At 45.9% G+C, this 14,761-nt stretch overlaps 1 protein-coding gene across 3 annotated transcripts in view; it reads right to left on the reverse strand.

The window, feature by feature from the left end:
• LOC122551782 (contactin-associated protein-like 5) overlaps positions 1–14,761 on the reverse strand; it is a 1,118,157-nt gene that overhangs the window by 171,670 nt on the left and 931,726 nt on the right. The gene's annotated exons all lie outside the window — the stretch shown is intronic.

Raw genomic sequence — 14,761 nt, forward strand, 5'->3', positions numbered from 1 at the left:
TTGAGCAGTTTTTGAAAATGTCTCTGTGCTTGCCATAAAATGTTTTCTAGTGGATTTGGTACAATAATGCATTTCAATTAAAAATGCTGTAAATCAGAAACTAGAACAGAAATTGCTGGCAAAGATCAACTGGTCTGGCAGCACCTGTGGAGATAAATCAAAGTTAGCATTTCGGGTCGAGCTGAAACATTAGCTCTGTTTTCTCTCCACATATGCTGCCAGATCTGCTGAACATTTTCAGCAATATCTGTTTTTGTTCTTGGTTGTGCACCCCTTTTAGCTTGTTGCATGCACTATGTTGCAAACGTCTCGATTAAGACTGTAACCATATTAAGTAGACAATAGACAATAGTCAATAGGTGCAGGAGTAGGCCATTCTGCCCTTCGAGCTTGCACCACCATTCATTATGATCATGGCTGATCATCCTCAATCTGTATCCTGTTCCTGCCTTATTTCCATAACCCTTGATTCCACTATCCTTGAGAGCTCTATCCAACTCTTTCTTAAATGAATCCAGAGACTGTGCCTCCACTGCCTTCTGGGGCAGAGCATTCCACACACCCACCACTCTCTGGGTGAATATGTTTCTCCTCATCTCTGTCCTAAATGGCCTACCCCTTATTCTTAAGCTGTGTCCTCTGGTTCGGGACTCACCCATCAGCGGAAACATGTTTCCTGCCTCCAGAGTGTCCAATCCTTTAACAATCTTTTACGTCTCAATCAGATCCCCTCTCAGTCTTCTAAACTCAAGGGTATACAAGCCCAGTCGCCCAAATCTTTCAACATAAGATAGTCCCGCCATTCCAGGAATTGACCTCATGAACCTACGCTGCACCCCTCAATAGCCAGAATGTCTTTCCTCAAATCTGGAGACCAGAACTGTACACAATATTCCAGGTGCGGTCTCACCAGGGCCCTGTACAGCTGCAGAAGAACCTCTTTGCTTCTATACTCAATCCCTCTTGTTATGAAGTCCAGCATGCTATTAGCTTTCTTCACTACCTGCTGTACCTGCATGCTTGCCTTCATTGACTTGTGTACCCAGATCTCTTTGTACTGCCCCTTTACCTAACTTGACTCCATTTAGGTGGTAATCTGCCTTCCTGTTCTTGCCATCAAAGTGGATAACCATACATTTATCCACATTAAACTACATCTGCCATGCATCTGTCCACTCACCTAATCTGTCCAGGTCACCCTGTAATCTCCTAACATCCTCCTCACATTTCACCCTGCCACCCAGCTTTGTATCATCCGCAAATTTGCTAATATCATTGATATCTCTTGTAAAAAGCTGCGGTCCCAGTACTGATCCCTGTGGTACCCCACTGGTCACCGCCTGCCATTCCAAAAGGGAGCTGTTTATCACTACTCTTTGTTTCCTGTCAGCCAACCAATTTTCAATCCAAGTCAGTATTTTGCCCCCAGTACCATGTGCCCTAATTTTGCTTGCTAACCTCCTTTGTGGGACTTTATCAAAGGCTTTCTGAAAATCCAGGTACACTACATCCACTGGATCGCCCTTGTCCATCTTCAGAGTTACATCCTCAAAAAATTCCAGAAGATTAATCAAGCATTATTTCCCCTTCATAAATCCATGCTGACTCTGACCTATCCTGTTACTGCTATCCAAGTGTGTGGTAATTTCATCCTTTATAATAGACTCCAGCATCTTTCCCACCACTGAGGTCAGACTAACTGGCCTATAATTTCCTGCTTTCTCTTTCGCTCCTTTCTTAAAAAGTGGTACAACATTATCCACCCTCCAATCCGCAGGAGCTGATCATGAATCTATCGAACTCTGGAAAATAATCACCAACGCATCCACGATTTCTCGAGCCACCTCCTTCAGTACTCTGGGATGTAGACCATCAGGCCCCAGGGACTTATCAGCCTTCAGACCTAACAGTCTCTCCAACACCAGTTCCTGGCAAATATAAATTCCCTTCAGTTCAGGTCCTTCAGCCACTGTTACCTCTGGGAGATTGCTTGTGTCTTCCCCAGTGAACACAGATCTGAAGTACCAATTCAACTCTTCTGCCATTTCTTTGTTCCCCGCAATATATTCCCCTGTTTCTGTCTCCAAGGGCCCAATTTTAGTCTTAACCATTTTTTTCCCCTTTCACATACCTAAAAAAGCTTTTACTATCCTCCTTTATATTTTTGGCCGGTTTACCTTCGTGCCTCATTTTTTCTCTGCGTATTTCCTTCTTAGTTATCCTCTGTTGTTCTTTAAAAGCTTCCCAGTCCTCCGTTTTCCCACTCATCTTTGTTATGTTATACTTTTTCTCTTTTGACTTTATATGTTTCTTAACATCCCTCGTCAGCCACGGCCACCCCTGCCTCCTCATAGGATCTTTCTTCCTTTTTGGAATGAACTGATCCTGCATCTTCTGCATTACACACAGAAATATCTGCCATTGTTCCTCCACTGTCATCCTTGCTAAGGTATTGCACCATTGAACTTTGGCCAGCTCCTCCCTCATAGCTCCATAGTTCCCTTTATTCAACTGAAATATTGTCACTACCGATTGTACCCTCTCCCTTTCAAATTGCAGATTGAAGCTTATTGTATTATAGTGACTACCTCCTAATAGCTCCTTCACTTCGAGGTCCCGGATCAATTCTGGTTCATTGCATAATACCAGATCCAGAATTGCCTTCTCCCTTGTAGGCTCCAGCACCAGTTGTTCTAAGAATCCATCTCGGAGGCACTCCACAAAGTCTCTTTCTTGAGGTCCAATACCATCCTGATTCTCCCAGTCTACCTGCACGTTGAAATCCCCTATAACAACTGTAGTAACATCTTTGTGACAGGCCAATTTCAGCTCCTTATTCAACTTACACCCTACATCCATACTACTGTTTGGGGGCCTGTAGATAACTCCCAAGAGGGTCTTTCTACCCTTAGAATTTCTCATCTCTATCCATACTGACTCTACATCCCCTGATTCTAAGTCCCCCCGCGCAAGGGACTGAATATCATCACTTACCAACAGGGCCACCCCACCCCGCTATGCCCGTCAGTCTGTCCTTACGATAGCACGTATAGCCTTGAATATTCATTTCCCAGGCCCTGTCCACTTGAAGCCACGTCTCAGTTATCCCCATAATATCGTAGCTGCCAATTTCCAAAAGAGCCTCAAGCTCATCCATCTTATTTCTCATACTTCGTGCATTCATATATAGTATTTTTAATTTGTTACTGCCCTCACCCTTCCTAACAACTCCTATTTCACTCAACCTTACAGCATGATCCCTTTTTGAGTTTTCTGCTTCATTGATACCATTGTCTTTCTTGACTTCCTTTGTTCTAACTTTCCCTTCAATTTCCTTCTTAAACTTCCAGTTTGTCCCCCCCACCCCCCCGCTATTTAGTTTAAATGCAGCTGTATTGTAGCAGCAAACCTGCCTGCCAGAATGCAGGTCCCCAACCTATTAAGGTGCAAACTGTCTCTTTTGTATAGTTTATACTTACCACAAAACATACCCCAGTGATCCAAGAATTTAAATCCTTGCTTCCTGCACCAGTTCCCCAGCCACACATTCAAGTCGATTATCTCCCTGTTCCTGGCCTCTCCAGCCCGAGAAACTGGAAGCAAACCGGAGATAACCGAAATAAAGATAAATGAGACATTTCTGATCTATCAATTCAGCTGAAAAAAAGTGCAGGGTATTGTTTGTTGGTGGAATTGTTTGTCTCATGGATTTGTGCTTTCTTACTGAAAAGGTTGGGAACCATTGATGTAGATGTTCTGCTTTTTGCTTCTGGAGGTATATAACAAGTATGGAGACTCTATACAACACACTTCACATTCAACAACCAAATATATGAACAAATCAACGGCACACCCATGGGCTCACCCATCTCTGGACTCATAGCAGAAGCGGTAATACAAAGGTTAGAACAAACAGTCGTACCGCAAATTCAACCCAAACTCTGGGACAGATATGTGGATGACACCTTTGTAATCATTAAAACCACAGAAATAGAGAACACACACCGGATCCTCAACGCCACCCTCACAGGAATCCGATTGACTAGAGAGGAAGAAAAGGACAACCAACTCCCATTCCTAGACGTGATGGAAATGAGAACACCTAACGGAGAATTCACCACAAAGGTATACAGGAAAGCCACACACACAGACCAAGTCCTGAACTATGAAAGCAACCACCCCAACACACACAAAAGAAGTTGCATCAAGACACTGTTGAAAAAGGCCACAACACACTGCAGTACACCAGAATTGCAAAAAGAGGAAGAAGAACACCTATACAATGTATTTGCCAAAAACGGATGCCCGCGCAATTTCATCAACAGATGCCAAAGGGAAAGACAACGGAACAAGGACATGCCACAACCCAAAGGAACAGCCACACTACCATACATCAAGAGCATTTCTGAACTGACAGCCAGACTACTGCGACCACTAGGACTCATAACAGCACACAAACCAACAGCCACACTCAGACAACAACTTACCAGGACAAAGGACCCGATACCCAGCATGAGCAAAACCAATGTAGTGTACAAAATCCCATGCAAGGACTGCACAAAACACTACATAGGACAAACAGGAAGACAGCTAACGATCCGCATCCATGAACACCAACTAGCCACGAAACAACACGACCAGCTATCCTTAGTATCCACACATGCAGAGGACAAGCAACATGAATTCGACTGGGACAACACTACTATTATAGGCCAAGCCAAACAGAGAACAGCCAGGGAATTCCTATAGGCTTGGCACTCATCCACAGATTCAATCAATAAGCACATCAACCTGGACCCAATATACCGACCACTGCAACAGACAGCTGGAACTGACAACCGGAAGCGGCAGATTCAAACCACTACAAATGCCGGAGGAAAGATCACAGAAGCGCCTCACAGGAGTCTTCCAAGCACTGAGGATGTCACCTAGACATGGGACGAAACGTCTGCACCAGAAATTCACAGCTCGGTGAACAGAACCACAACACGGAGACTCTATCATGAATAGGTACAATCACCAGTTACAAAGGCCAATGGTGCAGGCTCAACTCCTGCTTTTATTGTTTTAAAAATATTATATTCACCACTTCCAGGGCATCTCAACTTTGAGACACTTCACACTCTCCTAGCAACCACCTCTCTGTGTGATGCAACCAAGGTTCCTGAGCTACTGACCTTGCAATGGACCTTGAGAGTATAAAACCCCAGCTTCCAGTTCTTAATTACCTTCGCCAATATTGAAGGCGAGGTTTCTCCCCATGCCATGTGGACCTTTGACCCAGAAACAACTCCGACACACTGGACTTTCACGTTTTTCTCAGTCGATCATGGATGTGGGTGTCGTTGCCCATTCCTAAATATCCGGGAAAAGGGAATGGTGAGCAGCCTTATTGATCTTATGCAGTCCACTAAAATACCCATAATCCTGCTACAAAAGGAGTTGACTATTTTGACCCTATGAAAGTGAAAATGGGAAACTCTGCTTCAATGGATTCAGTTTACTGAGTGAATAGTCGTTTTTGTAAAATAGACTGCCTGTGATGAATCCCATTAAGTCTGACCACCTCACTGGCTGATGCAAAGGGGTCAATCTCATATTGAATTCTAAGAATATAAGAACTAGTAGCAGGAGTAGGCAATTCATCTGCTTCACTTCCCACCTGCTCCCCAACATTATTTAGCCCATTACTTGTTAAAAACCTGTCCAACACTTCCTTATATTTCTTCAGTGTCCCAGCATCCACAACATTCTGGGGTAATGAATTTTGTAGATTTATGACCTTTTGAGAGAAGTAATTCCTCCTCAACTCTGTTTTAAATCTGCCACCTCTTATTCTCAAACTATGCTCTCTTATTCTGGATAGCCCGACAAGGGGAAACACCCCCTTTATGTCTAATTTGTAAAACTCAGTGGAAGTGACTTTGAAAATCTCCAAGAATTTAATAGAGGCTTAATCCTGACAAAATTCTTTGAGTACAGAAATATTAGATTAGATTACCTAAAGTGAAACAGGCCATTTGGTCCAACAAGTCCATACTCACCCATTCCTCTACCCTATATTTACGCCTGACTACTGCACCTAACACTTAGGTGCAGGCCAATTCACCTGACCTGCACATCTTTGGATTGTGGGAGGAAACAGGAGCACCCGGAAGAAACCCACGCAGGCACGGGGAGAATGTGCAAACTCCACACAGATAGTTGCCCGAGGCTGGAATCGAACCTGGTTCTTTGGAGCTGTGAGGCAGCAGTGCTAACCACTGTTATGGTGGGTTATGAGTTAAAGTGAAATACAAAAGTACATCACCAAATAACAAAAAAAAATGTTGCTGATTGGCTTTAAAGTCCACATTGATGGCAGCTTTAATTCGAGGCCCCTGGGGTTCAATGATTTCTTGTAATAGTCAATCATTCCAAATAAAACAAAAATCAGACCTGAAATTGCTAAATTCAAGCCTGAGCAATCAGTTGAATTTAATAGCACTCAGCAAGGGAGGTAGCCAGACTTTATATAACTGTCCACTGATCCCCTGAGCTAAATGAACAAACCCAATCATGGTCTTTTGCCACTCTTTCTCTCTCTCTCTCTCTATATATATATAATCACCATTTGGGAACAGTAGGAGACAGTTGTGAGGTTTGTTGGAAGTTTTTAAAGGTTATCTTCATTTTGAAAGCATTACTAATAATCAATTTTCTTCATCGTTTCTGAATGTAGGGTCCACAGCAATTCAGGATCAGAAATACTCCCTGTCAGCATTTCATTACTGTGAACCTATGGGTGTGTGGGCAGGTTTCTGCTCAGTTGAGTCTGAAGACCTGTGACATGGCTACAGGAATGCTGAACTTACAGTGGCGGTGTGAGGAGGTGGTGAACATTTTGAACTTTATAGTCAGCTCAGTATCCAGTCCGACAGCTGTGCTTTCACTGCAGCATTTATACAATGCAAACCTTTATAATGACCAGCGCTGGGACTGCCCATAGAGTTGTGATCAGAGACAGGTAATTCCCCCATGTCTGTTCAGTTTACAGCACGAAATTGAGTTAATTCCCAGCAATCTAGGGAGAAACAGCACTCATATCCAGAGACCCGATTTGTTTCTCTTTTAAAGGTGAGGCATTTATTCATGCAGTGCCTTTCATTGCCTGAAGGCCTCGAAGAAAACCACAGAGCCAATAAATTACTTTTATGTGTTGTGATCTGGAGAACCACATTGACCAATTTGAGCACATTGTGGCCTCATGAACAGCAAGGGGCTCGGCAAATGACAAGATTAGGGGAGAAAGGGTCTCAGACTTTCCTATGCTGGAATCACTCAAGGTCCAACATGTCAAGCATGCTCCTCTGTTATAAAGTTGTGAAGTTCTTTGTGTGGAGCCGCAGGAGATGGGGGAGATACGAAACGAGTATTTAACATTGGTGTTTACTGTGGAAAAGGACACGGAAGATATAGAATGTAGGGAAATAGATAGGGCGGCACGGTGGCACAGTGGTTAGCGCTGCTGCCTCACAGCGCCAGAGACCCGGGTTCAATTCCCGACTCAGGCGACTGACTGTGTGGAGTTTGCACATTCTCCCCGTGTCTGCGTGGGTTTCCTCCGGGTGCTCCGGTTTCCTCCCACAGTCACAAAGATGTGCGGGTCAGGTGAATTGGCCATGCTAAATTGCCCGTCGTGTTAGGTTAAAAGGGGTAAATGTAGGGGTATGGGTGGGTTACGCTTCGGCAGGTCGGTGTGGACTTGTTGGGCCGAAGGGCCTGTTTCCACACTGTAAGTAATCTAATCTAATCTAGATAGTGACATCTTGAAAAATATCCATATTACAGAGGAGAAAGTGCTGGATGTCTTGAAATGCATAAAAGTGGATAAATCCTCAGGACCTGATCAGGTGGTCCCTAGAACTTGTAGGAAGCGAGGGAAGTGATTGCTGGGCCTCTTGCTTGAGATATTTGTATCATCGATAGTCACAGCTGAGGTGTCGGAAGACTGCAGGTTGGCTAACATAGAACATAGAACAATATAGCACAGAACAGGCCCTTCAGCCCACGATGGTGTGGCGAACATTTGTCCTAGCTTAAGCACCCATCCATGTACCTATCCAATTGCCACTTAAAGTTCGCCAATGATTCTGACTCTGCCACTACCACAGGCAGCACATTCCATGCCCCCACCACTCTCTGGGTAAAGAACCTACCCCTGACATCGCCCCTATACCTTCCACCCTTCACCTTAAATTTATGTCCCCTTGTAACACTCTGTTGTACCCGGGGAAAAAGTTTCTGATTGTCTACTCTATCTATCCCCCTGATCATCTTATACACCTCTATCAAGTCACCCCTCATCCTTCTCCGTTCCAATGAGAAAAGGCCTAGCACGCTCAACCTCTCCTCGTACGACCTATTCTCCATTCCAGGCAACATCCTGGTAAATCTTCTCTGCACCCTCTCCAAAGCTTCCACATCTTTCCTAAAGTGAGGCGACCAGAACTGCACACAGTACTCCAAATGTGGCCGAACCAAAGCCCTGTACAGCTGTAACATCACTTCACGACCCTTGAATTCAATCCCTCTGCTAATGAACGCTAATACACCATAGGCCTTCTTACAAGCTCTATCCACCTGAGTGGCAACTTTCAAAGATCTATGAACATAAACCCCAAGATCCCTCTGCTTCTCCACCTCACTAAGAACCCTACCGTTAACCCTGTATTCCGCATTCTTATTTGTCCTTCCAAAATGGACAACCTCACACTTGGCAGGGTTGAACTCCATCTGTCACTCCTCAGCCGAGCTCTGCATCATATCTAAGTCCCTTTGCAGCCGACAACAGCCCTCCTCACTATCCACAACTCCACCAATCTTCGTATCACCTGCAAATTTACTGACCCACCCTTCGACTCCCTCTTCCAAGTCATTAATAAACATTACAAACAGCAGAGGACCCAGAACTGATCCCTGTGGCACTCCACTTATCACTGGGCTCCAGGCTGAATATTTACCATCTACCATCACTCTCTGACTTTGACCGGTTAGCCAGTTCTCTATCCAACTGGCCAAATTTCCCACTATCCCATGCCTCCTGACTTTCTGCAAAAGCCTACCATGGGGAACCTTATCAAATGCCTTTCTAAAATCCATGTACACTACATCCACTGCTCTACCCTCATCCACATGCTTGGTCACCTCCTCAAAGAATTCAATAAGACTTGTAAGGCAAGACCTACCCATTACAAATCCGTGCTGGCTGTCCCTAATCAAGCAGTGTCTTTCCAGATACTCATAAATCCTATCCCTCAGTACCCTTTCCATTACTTTGCCTACCACCGAAGTAAGACTAACTGGCCTGTAATTCCCGGGGTTATCCGTATTCCCTTTTTTGAACAGGGGCACAACATTCGCCACTCTCCAGTCCCCTGGTACCACCCCTGTTGACAGTGAAGACGAAAAGATCATTGCCAACGGCTCTGCAATTTCCTCTCTTGCTTCCCACATAATCCTATGATATATCCCGTCAGGCCCGGGGGACTTGTCTATTCTCAAGTTATTCAAAATGTCCAACACATCTTCCTTCCTAACAAGTATCTCCTCTAGCTTACCAGTCCGTTTCACTCTCTCCTCTTCAACAATACGGTCCCTCTCGTTTGTAAATACTGAAGAAAAGTACTCATTCAAGACCTCACTTATCTCTTCCGACTCAATACACAGTCTCCCACGACTGTCCTTGATTGGACCTACCCTCGTTCTCGTCATTCTCATGTTTCTCACATACGCATAAAATGCCTTGGGGTTATCCTTGATCCTATCCGCCAAAGATTTTTCATGCCCTCTCTTAGCTCTCCTAATCCCTTTCTTCAGCTCCCTTCTGGCAATCCTGTATCCCTCCAATGCTCTCTCTGAACCTTGTTTCCTCAACCTTATGTAAGCCCCCTTCTTACTCTTTACAAGACATTCAACCTCCCTCGTCAACCAATGTTCCCTCACACGACCATCTCTTTCCTGCCTGACAGGTACATACATATCAAGGACACGTCGTGTCTGTTCCTTGAAAAAGTTCCACATTTCCACGACATCCTTCCCTGACAGCCTGTGCTCCCAACTTATGCTCCTCAGATCCTGTCTTACAGCATCGTATCTACCCTTCCCCCAATTGTAAAACCTACCCTGTTGCACGCACCTATCTCTCTCCATAACCAAGGTGAAAGTCACAGAATTGTGGTCACCATCACCAAAATGTTCACCCACTAATAAGCCCATCACTTGTCCTGGTTCGTAACCAAGTACCAAATCCAATATGGCCTCCCCTCTGGTCGGACAATCTACATACTGAGCTAGAAAAGCTTCCTGTACACACTGCACAAAAACCGCCCCATCCAATCTACTTGATCTAAAGAGCTTCCAATCAATGTTTGGGAAGTTGAAATCACCCATGACTACTACCCTGTGGCTTCTGCACCTTTCCAAAATCTGTTTCCCAATCTGTTTCTCCACATCTCTGCTGCTATTGGGGGGCCTATAGTAAACGCCCAACAAGGTGACTGAACCTTTCCTATTTCTGACTTCAGCCCATATTACCTCCAAAGGTAGATCCCCCTCGAACTGCCTTTCTGCAGTCATAATACCATTTGTAATTAGCAACGCCCCCCCCTCCTTTTTTACCACCCTCCCTAATCTTACTGAAACATCTGTAACCAGGAACCTCCAACAACCATTCCTGTCCCTCTTCTATCCACGTTTCCTTGATGGCCACAACATCGTAGTCCCAGGTACCGATCCACGCCTTAAGTTCACCCACCTTATTTCTGATACTCGTTGCATTGAGGTATACACACTTGAGCCCATCTCTGTGTCCGCAAGTACTCCCTGTCAGTGCTACCTTCTCCACAGCCTCCCTACATTCTTGGACATCCTGACAAACAGCTAGCCTACTTGCTGGACTACAAGTCCGGATCCCATCCCCCTGCCAAATTAGTTTAAACCCCCCCGAAGAGTGCTAGCAAACCTACCTCCCAGGATATTGGTGCCCTTCTGGTTCAGGTGCAACCCGTCCTGCTTGTACAGGCCCCACCTTCCCCAGAATGCAGTCCAATTGTCCAAATACCTGAAGCCCTCCCTCCTACACCATCCTTGCAGCCATGTGTTCAACTGCACTCTCTCCCTATTCGTTGCCTCACTGTCACGTGGCACCGGCAACAACCCAGTGATGGCGACTCTGTCCGTCCTAGCTTTTAGCTTCCAGCCTAACTCCCTGAGCTCCTGAATGACCTTCCCACCCCTCTTCCTACCTATGTCGTTGGTGCCAATGTGCACCATGACTTATGGCTGCACACCCTCCCCCTTAAGGATTCTGAAGACACGGTCAGAGACGTCTCGGACCCTGGCATCCGGGAGGCAACAAACCATCCGAGAGTCTCACCCATGTCCACAGAACCGCCTGTCTGTCCCTCTAACTAAAGAGTCTCCTATAACTAGCGCTCTCCTCCTCTCCCCCTTTCCCTTCTGAGCCTCAGAGCCGGACCTCGTGCCAGAGACCCGGTCACTGCAGCTTACCCCTGTTAGGCCATCCCCCCCAACAGTATCCAAAGCAGTATACTTATTGTTGAGGGGAACGATCACAGGGGATCCCTGCACTGCCTGCTTCCTCCCCTTCCCACCTCTAACTGTTACATGGGGCCACTATTTAAGAATGGTGGTAAGGAGAAGCCAGGGAACTATGGACCAGTGAGCCTGACGTCAGTGGTGGGCAAGTTGTTGGAGGGAATCCTGAGGGACAGGATGTACATGTATTTGGAAAGGCAAGGACTGATTAGGGATAGTCAACATGGCTTTGTGCGTGGGAAATCCTGTCTCACAAACTTGATTGAGTTTTTTGAAGAAGTAACAAAGATGATTGATGAGGGCAGAGCAGTAGATGTGATCTATATGGACTTCAGTAAGGCGTTTGACAAGGTTCCTTATGGGAGACTGGTTAGCAAGGTTAGATCTCATGGAATACAGGGAGAACTAGCCATTTGGAAACAGAACTGGCTCAAAGGTAGAAGACAGAGGGTATTGGTTGAGGTTGTTTTTCAGACTGGAGGCCTGTGACCAGTGGAGTGCTACAAGGATTGTGCTGGGTCCACTACTTTTCATCATTATATAAATGATTTGGATGTGAGCATAAGAGGTATAGTTAGTAAGTTTGCAGATGACACCAAAATTGGAGGTGTAGTGGACAGCGAAGAAGGTTACAAAGACAATTGTCAGATTACAATGACACTTTGATCAGATGGGCCAATGGGCTGAGGAGTGGCAGATGGAGTTTCATTTTGATAAATGCGAGGTGCTGCATTTTGGGAAAGTAAATATTAACAAGATGTATACATTTAATGATAAGTCTTAGGGAGTGTTGTTGAACAAAGATACCTTGGAGTGCAGGTTCATAGCTCCTTGAAAGTAGAGTTGCAGATGGAAGAAGGTGTTTGGTATGCTTTCCTTTATTGGTCAGAGTATTAAGTACAGCAGGTCAGGCAGCAATCAAGGAGCAGGAAAATTGACGTTTCAGGCAGGAGCCCTTCATCAGGAATGAGGGTGAAAGCCTCGGAGGTAGAGAGCTTAATGGGAGAGGTTGGGACTGGGGAGAAGGTAGCTGGGAGTGCAATAGATGGATGGAGATGGGGGTAAAGGTGATAGGTTGGAGGGGAGGGTGGAGCGGATAGGTGGGAAGGAAGATTGACAGGTGGGACAGGTCATGAGGATTGTGTTGAGCTGGGGTAAGGTGGGAGGAGAGGAAATAAGGAAACTGGTGAAGTCCACACTGATGCCCTGGGGTTGAAGTTTCCCGAGGTGGAAGATAAGGTGTTCTTCCTTCAGGCATCGGGTGGTGAGGGAGTGGAGGAGGCCCAGGACCTGCATGTCCTTGGCAAAGTGAGAGGGGGAGTTGAAATGTTCGGCCACGGGGTGGTGGGGTTGATTGGTGTGGGTGTCCCAGAGATGTTCCCTGAAGCGCTCTGCAAGAGGGCGTCCAGTCTCCCCAATGTAAAGGAGATCACAACAGGAGTAACGGATACAATAAATGACATTTGTGGAAGTAAAGATGAAACGCTGATGGATGTGGAAGGCTCCTTTGGGGCCTTGGATGGAGGTGAGGGGGAAGGTGGGGTTGCAGATTTTGCAATTCCTGCGGTGGCAAGGGAAGATGCCAGGAGGGGAGGGTGGGTTGTTGGGGGGCGTGGACGTGACCAGTAGTCGCGGAGTGAACAGTCTTTGTGGAAAGTGGATAGGAGTAGGGAGGGAAATATATCCCTGGTGGTGGGATCCGTTTATAGTAGTCTGTACTGGATGTACTGTTCGGATCCAAGCTGTGCTGGTCTGAATGTAGTCCGGAGTCCATGTGGGATCAGGTGGTTGCGAAGGCAGGCACTGAGGAAGCAAATGTGGCTGTGGTAGAGAGTCTGTTTCAGGACATTGAGTACAGGAGTTGGGAAGTCATGTTATGGCTGTATAGGACATTGGTTAAGCCACTTTTGGAATATTGCGTGCAACTCTGGTCTCCTTCCTATCGGAAGGACGTTGTGAAGCTTGAAAGGGTTCAAAACGATTTACAAGGATGTTGCCAAGTTGAAGGATTTAAGCTGTAGAGAGAGGTTGAATAGGCTAGGGCTGTTTTCCCTGCAGTGTCGAAGGCTGAGGGGTGACTTATAGAGGCTTATAACATCATGAGGGGCATGGATAGGATAAATATCAAAGTCTTTTCCCTGGGGTGGGGGAGTCCAGAACTAGAGGGCATAGGTTTAGGGTGAGAGGAGAAAGATACAAAAGAAACCTAAGGGGCAACTTTTTCACACAGAGTGGTACGTGTATGGAATGAGCTGCCAGAGGAAGTGGTGGAGGCTGGTACAACTGCAACATTTAAGAGGCATTTGGATGGGTATATGAATAGGAAGGGTTTGGAGGGATATGGGCCAGGTGCTGGCAGGAGGGACTAGATTGGGTTAGGATATCTGTTCGGCATGGACAGGTTGGACCGAAGTGTCTGTTTCCATGCTATACATCTCTATGACTCTGACTCTGAGGGAAGGCAGTGGGACAATGGTAATATCAAAAATCCAAAGTCCCAGGTTAATGTTTTGGGATGCGTGTGTTCGAACCCCACCATGGTAGATGGTGAAATTTGAATTTCATAAAAAGCTAGCCTAACAGACACCTTGTAGCGATTGCCATGAAACCCCATCTGGTTTGATTAGATTAGATTACCTACAGTGCTGAAACAGGCCCTTCGGCCCAACAAGTCCACACTGACCCTCCAATCAGCAACCCCAACCAGATCTATTCCCCGACATTTACCCCTTCACCTAACACTACGGGAAATTTAGCACGGCCAATTCACCTAACCTGCACATTTTTGGACTGTGGGAGAAAACCCACGCAGACACGGGGAGAATGTGCAAACTCCACACAGACAGTTGCCTGAGGTGGGAATTGAACCCAGGTCTCTGGCACTGTGAGGCAGCAGTGCTAACCACTGTGCCACCAGGCCACCCATGGTTTTTTCATGTCTGCAAGAGAAGGAAACCTGCTATCCTAGTGCAGGTGTATAGTTCCTTGAAAGTGGAGTCACAGGTAGACAGGGTGGTGAAGAAAGTGTTTGACACCTTGCCTTTATTGGTCAGTTCATTGAGTATTGGAGTTGGGATGTCATGTTGTGGCTGTACCGAACATTGATGTAGCCACTTTTGGAATTTTGCTTGTCCTTCCATAGGAGGTATGTTGTTAAACCTGA

The sequence above is a fragment of the Chiloscyllium plagiosum genome, unplaced genomic scaffold (genome assembly GCF_037043375.1).
Source record: "Chiloscyllium plagiosum isolate Xiang-an unplaced genomic scaffold, Cpla_swu_hap1 HiC_scaffold_7, whole genome shotgun sequence".
In the NCBI taxonomy this organism is placed as follows: domain Eukaryota; kingdom Metazoa; phylum Chordata; class Chondrichthyes; order Orectolobiformes; family Hemiscylliidae; genus Chiloscyllium; species Chiloscyllium plagiosum.